General features: G+C 44.5%; 1 protein-coding gene across 3 annotated transcripts in view; it reads right to left on the bottom strand.

The window, feature by feature from the left end:
- Positions 1 to 1,236, bottom strand: part of LCLAT1 (lysocardiolipin acyltransferase 1) — a 159,094-nt gene extending 157,858 nt beyond the window's left edge. The window contains exon 1 of one of the 3 annotated variants that reach the window (XM_074331846.1): positions 861 to 1,236. The gene's annotated coding sequence lies outside the window, so the exon portion shown is untranslated. Of the gene's footprint in view, positions 1 to 648 lie in introns of all 3 variants that reach the window. The other 2 variants (XM_074331848.1, XM_074331849.1) reach the window with 2 other exon arrangements.
- Between the last annotated feature and the right edge of the window lie 13,414 nt (positions 1,237 to 14,650).

Raw genomic sequence — 14,650 nt, 5'->3', positions numbered from 1 at the left:
ATTATGTTTATCTGTCACATCAAAGTACAACAGGGCCATTGAAACTGTTTTTTAAAAAAGGAAAAATTTGTTTAAAACAAATAATTATCTTTTACTCTCAAAAATATACTTTTGCAAAAAGAACTTTCAAGACAAGTTTTTTGAAAACTAAACCAACTAGCTGTATTTCATGACATGCTTCTGCCCAAATAAGCCACACTGACATGAATAGACAATATGTCATCTCCATGAGACCTTTCCCAATACTTATTTTCAATACTTCCCCCGGGTTTAAACTGAATCCCAATTCTGCCTCAATTATAGCCACATGCACATGGAATACAGTTAATGAGCTTCGAAGGTATATACAATGCTTCTGGGGAACCCACCTGAACCCGGTAAGTACAAGGAAGCAAAACATCTCCAAGATTATAGTGCCCTATCTTTATTTTCCTTCTCTTCAAACCGGCAAGTAGAAGATACACCTTAAAGATCAGGCTTGACAGCCCGAGTAAGGCCTGCTTTTCCTTTCCTGGTACCGCCAGGAATTTACAGGAAGGTGTCTGGTGCCTGGAGGATACACAGATAAGGCAGCTAGCTCCAGCCCCTGCCCTCGACAGCTCATGTCAGAGACTCGCACGTGGCGGCCACTTGGGACGTTGCGCACACCTGATTTAACAGCGGCACAGTTCAGACTGTGTTCAGGGCGGTGCCCAGGTCTGGAGCAGGAAGGTGCTGATGCTCATTTGTAAACAGCGACGGGACACCTGGCCCTCCGTATCCCGCGCCCACCTCGCCGTCGCCGACCCGGCCCGCGCGGCCTCGCAGCCCCCGACGCCTCCGCCTGCATCCGGGAGTCGCTTCCCTGCGACTCCTCTTACCTGAGCCGGCGACGCCGCCACCTGCGTCGGGGCCCCAATTCCGGATCACGTGACCGTTACCCCGGCCGCAGCTCGAGAGGCCTGAGGATCAGAGGGAAGAGCCCATAGGGCCGCTCCCCCTCCACCACCTCGGGGATCCCCCAGCGGCCGCCGCCATTTTCCCCGCGCCGTAACCCCCACCTGCCAGTTCCAGTCTCCCACCTGTGACCAGCAGGAACGACACGCGACACCTTACGGGTGCGCGTGCGCGTGCGCGAGCTGGGGAATCCGTGGGGGTCACAACCTCCGAGAAGAACCCGCCGCTAATTCATCCCGAAGCGGGGAGGCGTCCGGCCCGTCGCCCTAGTAATGCGTTCCGACAAGCTTTATTCTGATTGGCTGCGAGCGCAGTGACGCAACGGCGTCCCCAGCTGCGTGCGAAGCCCGGGTCCCCGGCGCCCCGCCCCTGCACCCCGGCGAGGGACACCTGAGGCGTCAGTCTTCGAGGGCTCCCTTAAAGGGGACGTGCTGGTTTCCTCGCCTAGCCTCTGGGCGAGGAGGGACCCCAAGAGCGACGTATGTCGGGGCGAAAAACACTAGAAATAGGAAGTCTCACAACCTCCTATTTCAGCGTCACGACCTCTCCAATTTCAATATTTAAGATGTGCTTTGTCGCAAAGAACCGATGGCCCGACCAACTGGCTAGAGTTTCAGAATGGAAAACAAATCTGGGGAGGAAATGTACAAGCCTAATTTACTAGCGCGAAGGCACGGGACAAAATCAGAGGGAGAACTTGTTCTAGAACGCAGACTCCTAACCCGCTGCGCCGAGCTCTCCCCGCACGCGCAGCGTTTCCCCTGCCTGACTCGGGGACAGGGTCATCCCTAATCTGCAGGGCTTTAAAGCTCCTAATCGTGGGGACTGGTTACACCTCTCTTCATTCCCTACACCATGCCTTCCTCCTGCTGACCTTAAACATTCACTGAATTCAAATCTTAATAAAACAGCCACACACGTAACCATTCAGTCATTCACATATATTTATGTATTTTAGTCGTTTATTCAACAAGGCACAGAGCGGGGTGACTTGTTTTTAAGTACAAGTTTCCTGTCCTCACAAAATTTATGGTATAATAGTGAATATGTAGGTTAGGGATGCATAGCTTCAATATCGCTAAATCATACCCCCAAATTCTCTGTGAATCCGGTGCCTGTGCTCTCCTCCTAAGGCAGCTTCACAACCTCTCAGATTTCAATATTTAAGATGTGCCGAAATTGCATTAGAAAGTAAAGATAAACTGTGGCAGATGGAACCTCAGATACAAAAGCCAATTACATCTGTGACCTTAGGCCACATTTTTATCTCTAAACTGTTACTGCAAGAATAAAAGTCTCTGAATCCAACTTCTCCCCTCCCCCCACCCACGCCCTCCCCACGCCCACCTCCTACAAGTTTTTTAGTTTCTTAAGGTGTGAGAGACCAGTGGGAAAACCCTGAGGGCACTGGAGATGGATTTTGAAATCAGGGATTATGTAATAGTTTATCTCTGCATCTCTGTAACTCCCAGAACAGACCATGCCAACTGAGAGAGAACTTTGTACATTTGAATATAGCAGGTGTTGAATAAAGGTTAACTGACTTGAATGAATCATCCTGGCTTCTTCTTTATTTCACCTTTTAGCCTTTGACCTTTCTTGGGAGTTAAGTGGTGAGACAGGAAGGAAAGGATTAAGGAGTCCAGGGTATTAGCTCTTTTTTACCCCAAATTCTTCTGACACTCATCGTATGTGTGGGTTTTCCACACCAAGCAATTCTCCAATTCCCTATGGATACCAACTGGGTGCCCTACAATGTAATTCAATTCTGCCACTAACTATTCTCTGATAATGCAGTCCCCACAGGTTAAGGGCTCAGTCCCACAAGACTGCCCCCCACTTTGGACACCAATAGAAAGTACAGGCTTCCAAGTATTTCTAAATAACCGGCTACAAATTGGGTATTCTCATGATGCCCTGCTCGGATTCTAACTTCCTAGAACAATTCACTGAACTCAGGAAAACAATTCACTTACATTTACTCGTATTATAAAGGATACAACTGAGGAACAACCAAATGGAAGAGATGCGTAGAGCAAGATATGGGGGGCTGGGAGGAGACGGGGAGCTTCCATGCCCCCTCCAAGTGTGCCACCCTCCCAGGAGATGCTTTTCAAATGTGTACGATTCTCTCCCACAGTTGGAATGGCCATGCTCCAGAACCCTACAGGGCTGCACTGGAACTCTTCTTTGGGGACGTGCCAGAGGCTCCATGTGGCCTTTGCTCTATCAGACACCTCTAGTTTCATGAGATGTGTCAGGTGGTATGACTGAGGTAGCAGGGCTGCTTATACTGCAGGTTGGAGATGCTGCTGAGTCCTTTCTTGATCTGAGCCCTGCTTAAAACTAGCCACCTTCCACATCAACCTGAAGAGATCTACAAAGTGTTATGCTTCTTTCTTAGTGGGAAGATACAAGGTACAAAAAGGTGTCCTTTACTTTGGAGGAAATGTCTTGACATGCCCTAGACCACTTCATCCAAATAAGGTCTGTGCTTTAGACAATAGTAGTATCATACCCAAGTTATTCCATTTGTTTTGATATATGCTCTATGCTTATATAAGATGTTAACATAAGGGCAAGCTGGGTAAAGAGGGTATGGAAAATCACAGTTCTCTTTTTGCATCTCAGTTCTCTTTCTGCACCTTTGCAAGCCTAAAATTATGTCAAAAATTAAATATAATAACTTAATTAAAGTTTGCATCAACATAACAGACTTCCGAATTTTTGTGGGTTTTATCCATTCTTTGGAATTATGTGTTTCATCAAGGCATCCAGATTACGTGCATTTCTTCAGTGGTAATGCGTAAAGGAACATGCAGCCCAATGTTGGCAGCGGCCATGGACACCTAACTGGAGGCCCAAGCCTCCCACTTCTTACAGACCCAGTTTCCCTGTTTGCAAACATCCCTGCGACTGAGACTTAGAATACTCTCAGTTACCCAGAGAGATTCTGGAATTCAAAAGGCATTTGTAATAAAAGGTTTTGATTTCCTGAGAAGGCAGTCTTGTGTGTTGGGTAGTTCAGGAGTCTTGGTGCTGGAATGACTGGCTTAGATAATGTGACAAACTTAAGTCAACATAGACCAGTGGTGGAATCTAATTCTGATTATTCTCTTTGCCCCCTCTAGGCCCCCTTTCCCCCCATACACCCTCACACTTTACGTTGATTTGCCCAGCTCACATCTCCTGGCTCCCTGGGAAGAGAAATTGGACACCAGTAAACTTCCACGTTAATGTATTTCCTTTTGTACTACCTGAATTTTAGCCAGGTGTATATATTACCATTTTAATTTGGAGGAGGTGAAAAATTAAAGGCTTCTTTGACATGACCATGAGCTGAAGAGACGGTGTTAACCTACTCTGCTGCGTAGAAGGGTAATTTCCCACAGGTTTCCAAACCTCCCCAACTCTTACAACAGAGTATCATGGCTGATGAATTGTTCCACCTCATAAGCCACTGATTTAATAGTCACATTTAATAGGGCATGCTCTGCAATGCTCAGGGAGACACTGTGACAAACAGGAAACCCCACGTCCTTCTTACTGTACTTTTATTATCATTGGGGTACTCTCTATGCCCACGTCATTGCTTCCTCCTCTTCAAAATGTGATAATAATAAGGTAAAATATGTACTCCATAACAGACCTCAAAAAAGAGCCAAGGAAACTGCTGCCAATAAAAGTGGAGCCACTCTCGTCGGTGGTAATGCGTAAAGGAACATGCCGCCCAATGTTGGCAGCGGCCATGGACACCTAACTGGAGGCCCAAGCCTCCCACTTCTTACAGACCCAGCTTCCCTGTTTGCAAACATCCCTGCTACTGAGACTTAGAATACTCTCAGTTACCCAGAGAGATTCTGGAATTCAAAAGGCATTTGTAATAAAAGGTTTTGATTTCCTGAGAAGGCAGTCTTGTGTGTTAGGTAGTTCAGGAGTCTTGGTGCTGGAATGACTGGCTTAGATAATGCGACCAACTGGCCCTTTGTCTCTGGCAGAGCTCAGACAGTGGGAGGCACTGGCAAAAGTCTGCAGGGTGGGTTGAGAAAGAAATCTGTTCCCCTGGCTCCCTCCCTGTGCAGCTGGGAGCTAGCAGTGGCTTTCTACCCCACCTAAGGCCACAGCTCCTCTCCTACTGCTCAGGGCTCACTGAGTTCTGGGACCCACTCCTTCCCCTTCTCCCTTCAGGCAGGGCAGACAAACCGAATTTATTATATCTAGCCTTGAGGTGCTTCATCAGCCTGGGCTCATTTCCCTTAACTCTGACTCTACCTTTTTAATAATCCCTTTAACGCTCTTCAGTCGTCACTTCTGAATGTTCCATTTGTTTCTTGCCAAAATTCTGACTGATATATTGATGCACCCAAATTTCACTTAGGCTAAAAAAGGTGAAAATGCCAGAAAGTAAATTCAGAAGCCTGGTGATGAGCCAATCATCCAACAGAAACATAGACATGTCTCCTACAACTATTTAACACCAGCCTTCTGTATCAGTACAGAATGCTTTCAGCTAAAAGTAACAGCAAACTCAATTGACAGTGGCTTAAAGCAAAAGGATACTTATTATTACTAACTCAAAATATAGAGATAGGCAGTTTCGGAATTGGTTCTATAACTCATGGGTGGCAGCAAGGACCCGGTTCTTTCCATTCTTCTACTCTGCCTTCCTTAGCATATGGATTTTTAATTTTCATACTTGTTGCCTCATAGTCACAAGATGGCTCACACATCTCCTGGTATCACAATCGTATCAGAAGGTAGGAAACAGTAAATAGAGGCAAAGGTATTCTCCTTGTTTTATCCAGGAAGAAAAATCCTTCCAAGAAACTCCCCAACAATTGTCCCATTGGCTAGAACTTAGTCATATGGCCACCTTTATCTGTAAGGAGGGTGGGAAAGCAAGCATCTGACTTTCTAGACTCTATAGGGTGAGGTGGCAAAAGAAAGGGGAGATGGGAATAGAAATTGAGTAACCAACTGTGTCTGTCACGTGCTATGCTGCCGGTAAAGGCTCTGCCTCATTGTGCCATGGAGAAGTTATTTATGCTGTCTTCCAATAAGAAATGTCTGTTACCTCTTCCCTGTTGTTTTTCTAAACAGTAATGAACTTTAAGGCTCAATTTCAATTTCGTCAACATCCGTTTATGACCACCACTGAATCACTCCTGATGTCCACAAAATCTGTCTGGGATGGCCATCCCAAAAAGTGTATTAATTGTATTTTCTTATTTTCTGTATTCTTGATGCTGTGGCACCTGGGGCAAATAGTTTGCCTAGGAAATGTGCCTTTCTTATGCAAACGAGCCCATCCAGAGCTCAACACACACACACACACACACACACACACACACACACACACCACATCACTATCTGGCTCTTATACTCCAGGCCAATTTTCCCTGCTCTAATCACCCCAAGGCCAGGTACCGGACAACTCATGGCTGTCACTATACCCCACAGCCTGCTGAAGTTATCCAAATGCACCGATCCTAAACCTACGTACTTTGCCTAGCCTGTTCCTTTCCATGGAAAACACAATAAAGGCTTTTGTCTAGGTTTTCTTCCCACTATTTTGCCTCCTAACTGACTCTAGTGCTTTCCCACGTGGCCCCCTGTGGTGTGGTGTGGTGTGGCCCTTACCTTGGAAACTGTAACAAGCTGTCTTTTCAATGTCAGCCTTCTGATCTGTTGACCTCACCTTACCTGAATAATAATAAGACCGACACTGCAAAACAAAACCCTTCTCCATAATCTACTTCCCTTGGTGGTTTTCTGCCTATTTACCCTCTCTACCCAGGGACCCACTCTGTGAGGTTATTGGTCCTAGACTACAATTGGTCAGGGCTTACTGTCCCTGCCCAGAATAAGCTCATATGTCCCATGGTCTTCCCACGAGAGCTCCTACAGGACAAATGTTGCCCTGTTAATACTGGCCACCTCTGATAGTGTGACTTATGTCAAAGACGACATGCTTCAGGGTTGAGGAGGAAGGAACAAGGGGAATTATAGGAAAAGAACTCCATCTGCCACAAACTAAGTTATTTAATTTGACTATAACTGCAGAAATGATATATTATTCTAATTTTACAGATGTAAAACTGAGGCTCAGTGTATTAGTTTCCTACTGTAGCTGTAACAAATTACCACAAACTTAGTGGCTTAACACAATGCAAATTCCTTATTTTACAGGTCTAGAGGTCAGAAAGTCAGTTATCCTGGGCTAAAGTCAAGGTGTAGGCAGCACTGGTCCCTTCCGGAGGCTCTGAGGGGAGAATCCATTTCTTTGTCTTTTTTCCTTCTAGTGGCCATCTGCATTATTTGGTGTGTGACCACTTCCTCTGTCTTTAAATACATCACTGTGATCTCTGCTTCCAACATCTCATCACCTTCTTTTCCACAGTAAAATCTCCTTCTGCCCCCCTCTTATAAGGACACTTGTGGTTACATTTAAGACCCACCCAAATAATCTACAATCATCTTCCCATCTCAAAATTTTTAATTTAATTGTAATTGCAAAGTCCCTTTTGCCATATAAGGTAATATTCATAATTTACAGGAATGAGCACCTGGGTATTTTTGAGGACCATTATTCAGCCTATCACACTGGGTTCCACGGAGCTAAAATTGTGGTGTCAGATGCCTGCATGCTCCAAGGGCTGCATTCCTCTGGAAGTTCTCAGGGATAGTCATTCCCTCGCCTCTTCCAATTTCTAAAAACCATCTGAATTCTTTGGCTTATGGCTCCTTCCTCCATCTTCAAAGCCAGCAGTGTATCCTCTTCAAATCTCTCACTGACTACAACCCCTTCTTCCATCATCACACCTCCTTCTTTGACTCTGACCCACTTGCCTCCCTCTCTCCTTGGCATAGAGGGACACTTGTGACTACATGGGGCCCAGGAAAACCTCATCTGCAAAGTCCATTTGTCTCATAAGGTAACATATTCACAGGTTTGGGGGATTGGGACATGGACATCTTTGGGGGGCCCATTTCTCTCTAACACACTCAGGCAGAAAGAGGCTCAGTGGTTGCCGGGGACAAAGGGGAAGAGTAGAAGGGAGGGCCTGCAAAGGAGCAGTAGAAAACTGGGGGGCGATAGTTGTGATTATCCTGATTGGGTGATGGTTTCATGGATATACACGTATATCAAAACTTATCAAAGAGCATACTTTACATAAATATGTAAAGTATACTGTATGTCTGTACCTCAATAAGTTGTTAAAAAATTAAATGAGAAAGAAATCCTGAGGTTGATAGACTTTGGCCAAGTTTACAGAATCAGGTAGTGATGGAGCCCAGATGCACACCTGGGTCAGTTCATCTGAGACTGAAACCTGTGTCTGTGATAGGGTGTCTTTTCCTTTATCCTCTCTTCTCTATATTTGGGATGATAATACTCGCTCCTTAGGGCTGGGAGTACACAGTAAGATCCTCAATAGATGGCCATTTCCTTCCCTTTCGCCTTTTAGGCTTACTAACTATCCAAGGGTGCTGAGTATCCCAGAGCACATTCTGTTTTATGGAACTTGAAAATCGTCACCCTTTTCTTCACCAGAGAGAGAAAGGTATCTGAGAAAAATGCTCAGTGGAGTCAACAGGTTAGTAAACTGGCCTTGTCTTTAGGGATTCTCAGCCATAATTATCCCAGACTCTAAAATGCAAACCAACACACAGGATCAAGTTTCTCAGAAATCTAGGCTGGTTCATGTTGTTGCCGGGTAATGATGCCCATGAACAAAGAAGAGGAGGCAAGCGTGGGGAAGCTTCTGCGTTGTCACGAACAATGTCAGGAACAACGATTGTTGTACTCAAGGTCACAAAGCCCTTTTGCCTGATGTACCATACTTGGTTCACAGTGGTGAAATAGAATGATACTCCTCGCTGGGCAAGAAGCCCAAACCTGTTTCCAGGGATTCCTCAAAACAAGAAACTGTACCCATGTCACCATCATGTATGTGTTGGTGTATTTAGAAAACAGTACCTTCTGCCCCTAAATAAATTGAAAACGTCTTGAGAAAAGGGTCCACATTTCCTTTTCCCCTGCCGTTCTTCTTGGAATGCTGCCTACTGCGGCTGCCCCGCCCTAGGTGGTCTTAGCCTTCCGATTCAGGTTGTGGAGTTTACTGTGGACTCATTTTCTGTATCTCAATTTGTTTATCTACCTTTTCCACTCCAAGCCACACAAGTAAGATGATTATATTCACCTTATGTTGGACACATCGATCAAATTAGGGAAATAGGAATAAATAAATCAAAAGTATGATGAGAAAGAAAAGACGGGAAAGAGTAGCAGATGCCACAATCCTCAGTTTGTCACCATAAGATACTGTCCAGTTCACAGACTTACAGGCAAGCTACAGTATAAAGTAAATTTAAGATTTATAGTCATGGTTTCATAAACGGTAAATATAGCAGAGAGAGATAGACCAAATTGAGGTCCACTGCTACTTATCAACTTCTGTGATTTGAAGCAAATTAACTTCTCTGAGCCTCAGTTTTCGCATCTGTAAAATGAGAGTAATCAATAGTTTCCGCCTTGTGGAGCTGTTGTGAGGCGCTAGCACATACAGTAAATGCTTAACAGATGGAAGTTGCTTTCTCTTCCTTTCTTCCTCTCCTGTCCACCTTTATCTAATTTGGCTTATGAATTTGCTCCAGCTAAATGCCTCTGGGGAGAAGAAAATGTGAATGTCAATCAACCTAGAAAGAAAGTGCTAGTACTCTGTGACCCATGGCGAACCATTAGTCCTCAACAGTACTAAGCGTAGGCAGTTTGGGTCTGCAGCCGTGTTTGGGCACTGAATCATGACCTGTTTTGCATTGTTCTCTAATTGTTTCAAGTCATTTTCCTTCTCTGGGATTCAATGTCCAGGCTAGTTAAAGCAGGAACTTGGCTACGACGATACTCTTTAAGCCCCATTTAATTCTTCTTAGTTCCCTCTTCTACCCTTGTACCTCCACTTGCACATAAAAACTCAGAAAATAGTCATGGTGATGAGGAGCCGAGGGAAGGAAGCCCTTACCCTTAAAGCAAGTTCTCCCACGCGTGAGGCTGAGGCATGGATGGGGCCTCTGGCTGCTGTCCACAGCACTGGCTTTCCTGGACCATCCTATTTCAAAGCTGTCAGCACCACACTCAACTCAACGCCCATCCCACAGAGAGCATCTGATAGCAGAAGAGGGGCCTCTGAGCTCAGGTAGTTCAAGATCAGCACAGTTCTTTTAGAATTAGGTGGTTCCCCAGATCCTTGCACCTTCTTGTTTCCTATAAGGTAGCTGAAAGGGTTACGCCTTGTGCTTACTCTCAAGAACTGCAGTTCTAAACTTTGGCTATACATTAGAATTATCTGGGGAGCTTTTAAAATGGCAGAGACCATAGTTGTATTGGTTTAGGATGGGGCACAAGCACTGATATTTTTAAAAGCTCCTCAGGTAATTCTAAGTGCATTCAAGATTGAGAATCATCGATCCAGGTCAGAGACTGGAGTGTAATTATTGGGGCCTGTACTTGACTACCTGAACATACCTGCAATAGCACAGTGATAAGCCCAAAGCAGGAGAGCTGAAAGAGTAAATGACTTTGTATCTGAATCTCCAATACTTCGCATGGTGCCTCACATGTAGTAGGTACTCACTGTTTATTGAACAAATAAATGGCTGAATGAACAAATAAGGATGAGATAGTATAGAGGAAGAATATTGGACTGAAGGCCAGAAAACCACGTTCCCAGGTGTGATATTGTGATTTATAATAAGAAATACATCTTCAGTTTTCTTCCCAGTTCCTGGTAGAGCTCCTGAAACCCTTAAAATTCCCTGATGAGAGTGATAAAGGCATCTTTTGTTATGTTAATGAGGTGGGTTTTTTGGAAAGCCCATGGGTAACCTGAGGATGGGGGCTGGTTGCCAGGGAAACCAACCTTGTGATTAGAAGGCTGAAATGTTCAGTCCTATCCCTCCACCTCTGGGGAGGAAAAAGGAGCTGAAGATTGAGTTCAATCACCAAAGGCCAATGATTGACTCAATTATTCCTATGTAATGAAGCCATACAAAGACCCAAAAGGACAGGGTTCAAAGAGGTTTGGGGTTGATGAATGTGTGGAGATGTGGGGAGAGTAGCACAACCAAAGATCATGGAAGCTCAGAGTCCCTTCTTCCTACACACTTTGCCCTATGAATCCCTTCCATCTGGCTGTTCCAGAATTTTATCCTTTTATAATAAATAGTCATCTAGTAAGTAAAATGTTTCTCTGAGTTCTGTGAACCGCTCCAGCAAATTAATCAAATCCAAGGAGGGGTCGTGGGAACCTCCGATTTCTAGCCAGTTGGTCAAAAGCACAGGTAAAAATCTGGACTTGCGATTGACCATCAGCACCTGAAATGGGGGGGGGGGGCAGTTTAATGAGATTGAGTCTCTAACCTGTGGGATCTGATGCTGTCTCCAGGTAGATAGCATTGGACCTGAGGGGTTGACCAGGCCTGACCCAACCGCTATGTAAATATGGACAATTCTTTTCTCTAAGCCTCAACTTACTCTCTTGTGATAACAGTAGCTGCTTTATTGTGAAGATAGTACAAAGTGCTTTGTATACTTGTACCTTATATAATAGCTTTAAGAAATTTCTAGAAATAAAATATAACAGTCATCCTAGCCAACTGCTTTTTCTTACAAACCTGGACACAGGAGCATCAGTGCAGAAATCGCTGTGTGGGCTGGATGGAGTGGATCCCTGGCTGCAGAAGCTCGGTTCCAATTCCCGCAAGTTTGAGCCCAGCATGACTCTTCTTGTTGGGAACCTTGAAGCCAGGCAGGCTGACCTACACCCTAGGACTGCTGGCAAAGTTTGAACAGTAGGACGTGCCTGGGACCACCACGACTGCCCTTGCTCCCAACTCCCCGGGTCTCATCACAGTGCTGGCCCTCACTGGGTGCCCAACGGATAAAGGGATGAATGTGCCTGCATTTCTGGCTCTGAATGCAGCTTTAATATACGTCTCTGCCTCTTGTTTTGTCAACTGATGGCCACGGACTTGGTTTCCTGAAAGGGGCAGGAAACTGCTGGTTCCTCAGTTTGGATGTCCCCTGTGGCCACCTGGGAGAAGTTCCCTCTTTACCACCCACAGCTCTTTGGGCCCCCTACCAGCCAGGCCAGGCCAGTCCTTGGCTCTTCACGTAAGGGTATTTGGAATTCAAAACCATATGGTGTTTGCTTGGGATCTTGCTGTTTTTATTTATGTTTTTAAATAACTTGTTTTTCTTATTGTTACAAAATAACACATGTTCATGTGAAAAAGTTTAGAAAAAGCAGGCAAGCGAAAACTAAGAAAGTATAAATCTTTCATAAATCCCTCAGTCTTAGAGAATCACTGTTTAATATTCCTCCTTTTGTGTCTGTGTGCACACATATGTGCACGCAGACATGCATACATGTTGAGAAAAATGGGCTCATCTTGTACTTAGTGATTTGTAACCTGCTTTGTTCACTTGACAAAATCTCGCTGCCTTAAATGGTCATCTTGCACTATTATTTATCCCCACCCCCAAGTGTCCACTTTTGTTGTCATTAGTTGCTTACAGTTATTTACAAAACGAGCAGCATAAGACAGAACAACCCACATCAATTGGCAGTGGAAGGCTTTTCTAGCTAATGGATGTGGTGGTTGGTAATCTGGACTTTGACCAGTGGTGTCTGTTCAGAGAGAAACCCAACGTCCTATAACATGTTTGTTTCATCAAGAGCTCCAGGGCTAAAGCTATAATAGAAACAGAGTTTACTGAGCAGCCTTAAAACTGCTACAGTTTCTATGGAACTGGAAAATTCCATCGCCACAGCCAATGTCAACAGCACAGGCAAGAAAGGAATGTAGGAATTCGAAAGAAGGGAAGAATTTGATTAAGAGAGACTATGGGTAACTGGCAAAAACTCTATGAAAATGACCAGAAGGCGTCAGCTTCCAGCATCAGCATCCTGAAATTTGACTATAGGCACTGGCCTTCACTGAAGTGGGTAAGGTAGCAGGCATGTAACACGTGTTTGTGTAAAAAGTGAACCTAGGCTTGGTTACAGGTTCTGGCAGCGAGGCCACTAGCTAACAGCATCCCAGGAAGCCCCTCCCCTGTGCCTTGGGATCTGGTCTCCCAATCTTACAATGCTCCTCTGTCGAGTGCCCACATGTGCACACCTTGGGTCACCTCCTTATCCCTACAAACAATATGCCTCAGAATGGGGAGCATGACGGTTGGTAGATGGGAGGGCATGGGGGCTGGGCAGGGGGAGTGACAGGACTCAGACTGAGAGAGAAGACAGGAGGTTCCCCTGGTGTCACACATCAGACATGGAGAGGTTACCCTCTAGTTTCATGCTTCTCACAGAAGCCTCTGAACTGAGCTCCCTTGTTTCCTGATGCCATTCTTCACGATCCATTCACCAAAGTGCTACCCAGAGTAAATTGCATAACACAGCTATATATTTTCTTGTTTAAAATGTTCTCTTCTAATATTTATGAAAGCCAAGTAATACCTGCACATTGTTTAAAAACCAACTAGAACCAAAAAGCCCATAATGGAAAACATCAGTTACTTGTTTCTAGTCCCCACCAATTCCCTACCACCCCTGCCTAAGTTCTACTAAGGCAACTACTCCCAACACTTTGTCTTTTTTTGGCAGTTCTTCTGCCACTTATCTCCATATTTCTAAATACTATGCTTATATTGTTATGTCCTGACCCTTCAATTTTAAACTTTTAAACTTTTTATGTAGATGAGGATTTTTTTTTTTTTAAAAGGAGGGTGCAGCTCACACTGGCCCATGTGGACATCTAACCAGCAACCTTGATGCTACCAGCTCCACGCTCTAATCAACTGAGCTAACCGGCCACCCCATGTAGGTGAGGATTTTAAAAGAAATTTATAAACAGTTTTATGAAGGTATGATGAACATACACAAAACTGCACGTATTCGAAGTGTACAGTTTGATACATTTTGACATAGATACCACCCATGAAACCATCACAATCAAAATCATAAATATATTCATCACCCCTAAATTTTCCTCATGCCCCGTGGTCATCTCTCCCCTCCCACACCTTCTCTGCCATCCCAATCCCCACCTTCAATCCCACTATTGCCAAGCAACCACCGATCTGCTCTTTGTCACTGTTGATTAGTTTGCATTTTCTAGAGTTTTATATAATGGAATTACATGACATGTACTCTTTTTTGCCTGGCTAATTTTACTCAACATGGTGACTTTTAGATTTATCCATGTTGTTGCACGTATCAACATTCATTTCTTTTCGTTTTTGTGTAGTGTCCCACTGTATGGATATACCACAGTTTGTTTACCCATTCACCTGTGAATGGACATTTGGGCTGTTTCCAGTTTTTGCTATTAGAAACAAAGCTGCGACGAATATTCCTGGACAATGAGTAAATACCTAGAAGTGGAATTGCTGAATCATACGGTAGGTGTATGTTTAACTTTTTAAGAAACTGACAAACTGCTTTCAAAAGTGGTTCCACCGTTTTGTATTTTTACCAGCAATGTCAGAGTTCTAGTTCCTCCACATCTTGGTCAATACTTGATATGGTCAGTTTTTAATATTTTGGCCATTCTAATATAGTAGAGTACCTTATTTTAATTTGTATTTTTCTAGTGGAAAATGATGTTGAATATCTTTTTTATGTGCTTACTTGCCATTTTTACATCTTCG

This window comes from Rhinolophus sinicus, linkage group LG05 (genome assembly GCF_036562045.2).
Source record: "Rhinolophus sinicus isolate RSC01 linkage group LG05, ASM3656204v1, whole genome shotgun sequence".
Taxonomy (NCBI): domain Eukaryota; kingdom Metazoa; phylum Chordata; class Mammalia; order Chiroptera; family Rhinolophidae; genus Rhinolophus; species Rhinolophus sinicus.
Note: the sequence above shows the minus strand (reverse complement) of the source record. Positions and strands in the feature narration are given on the sequence as shown.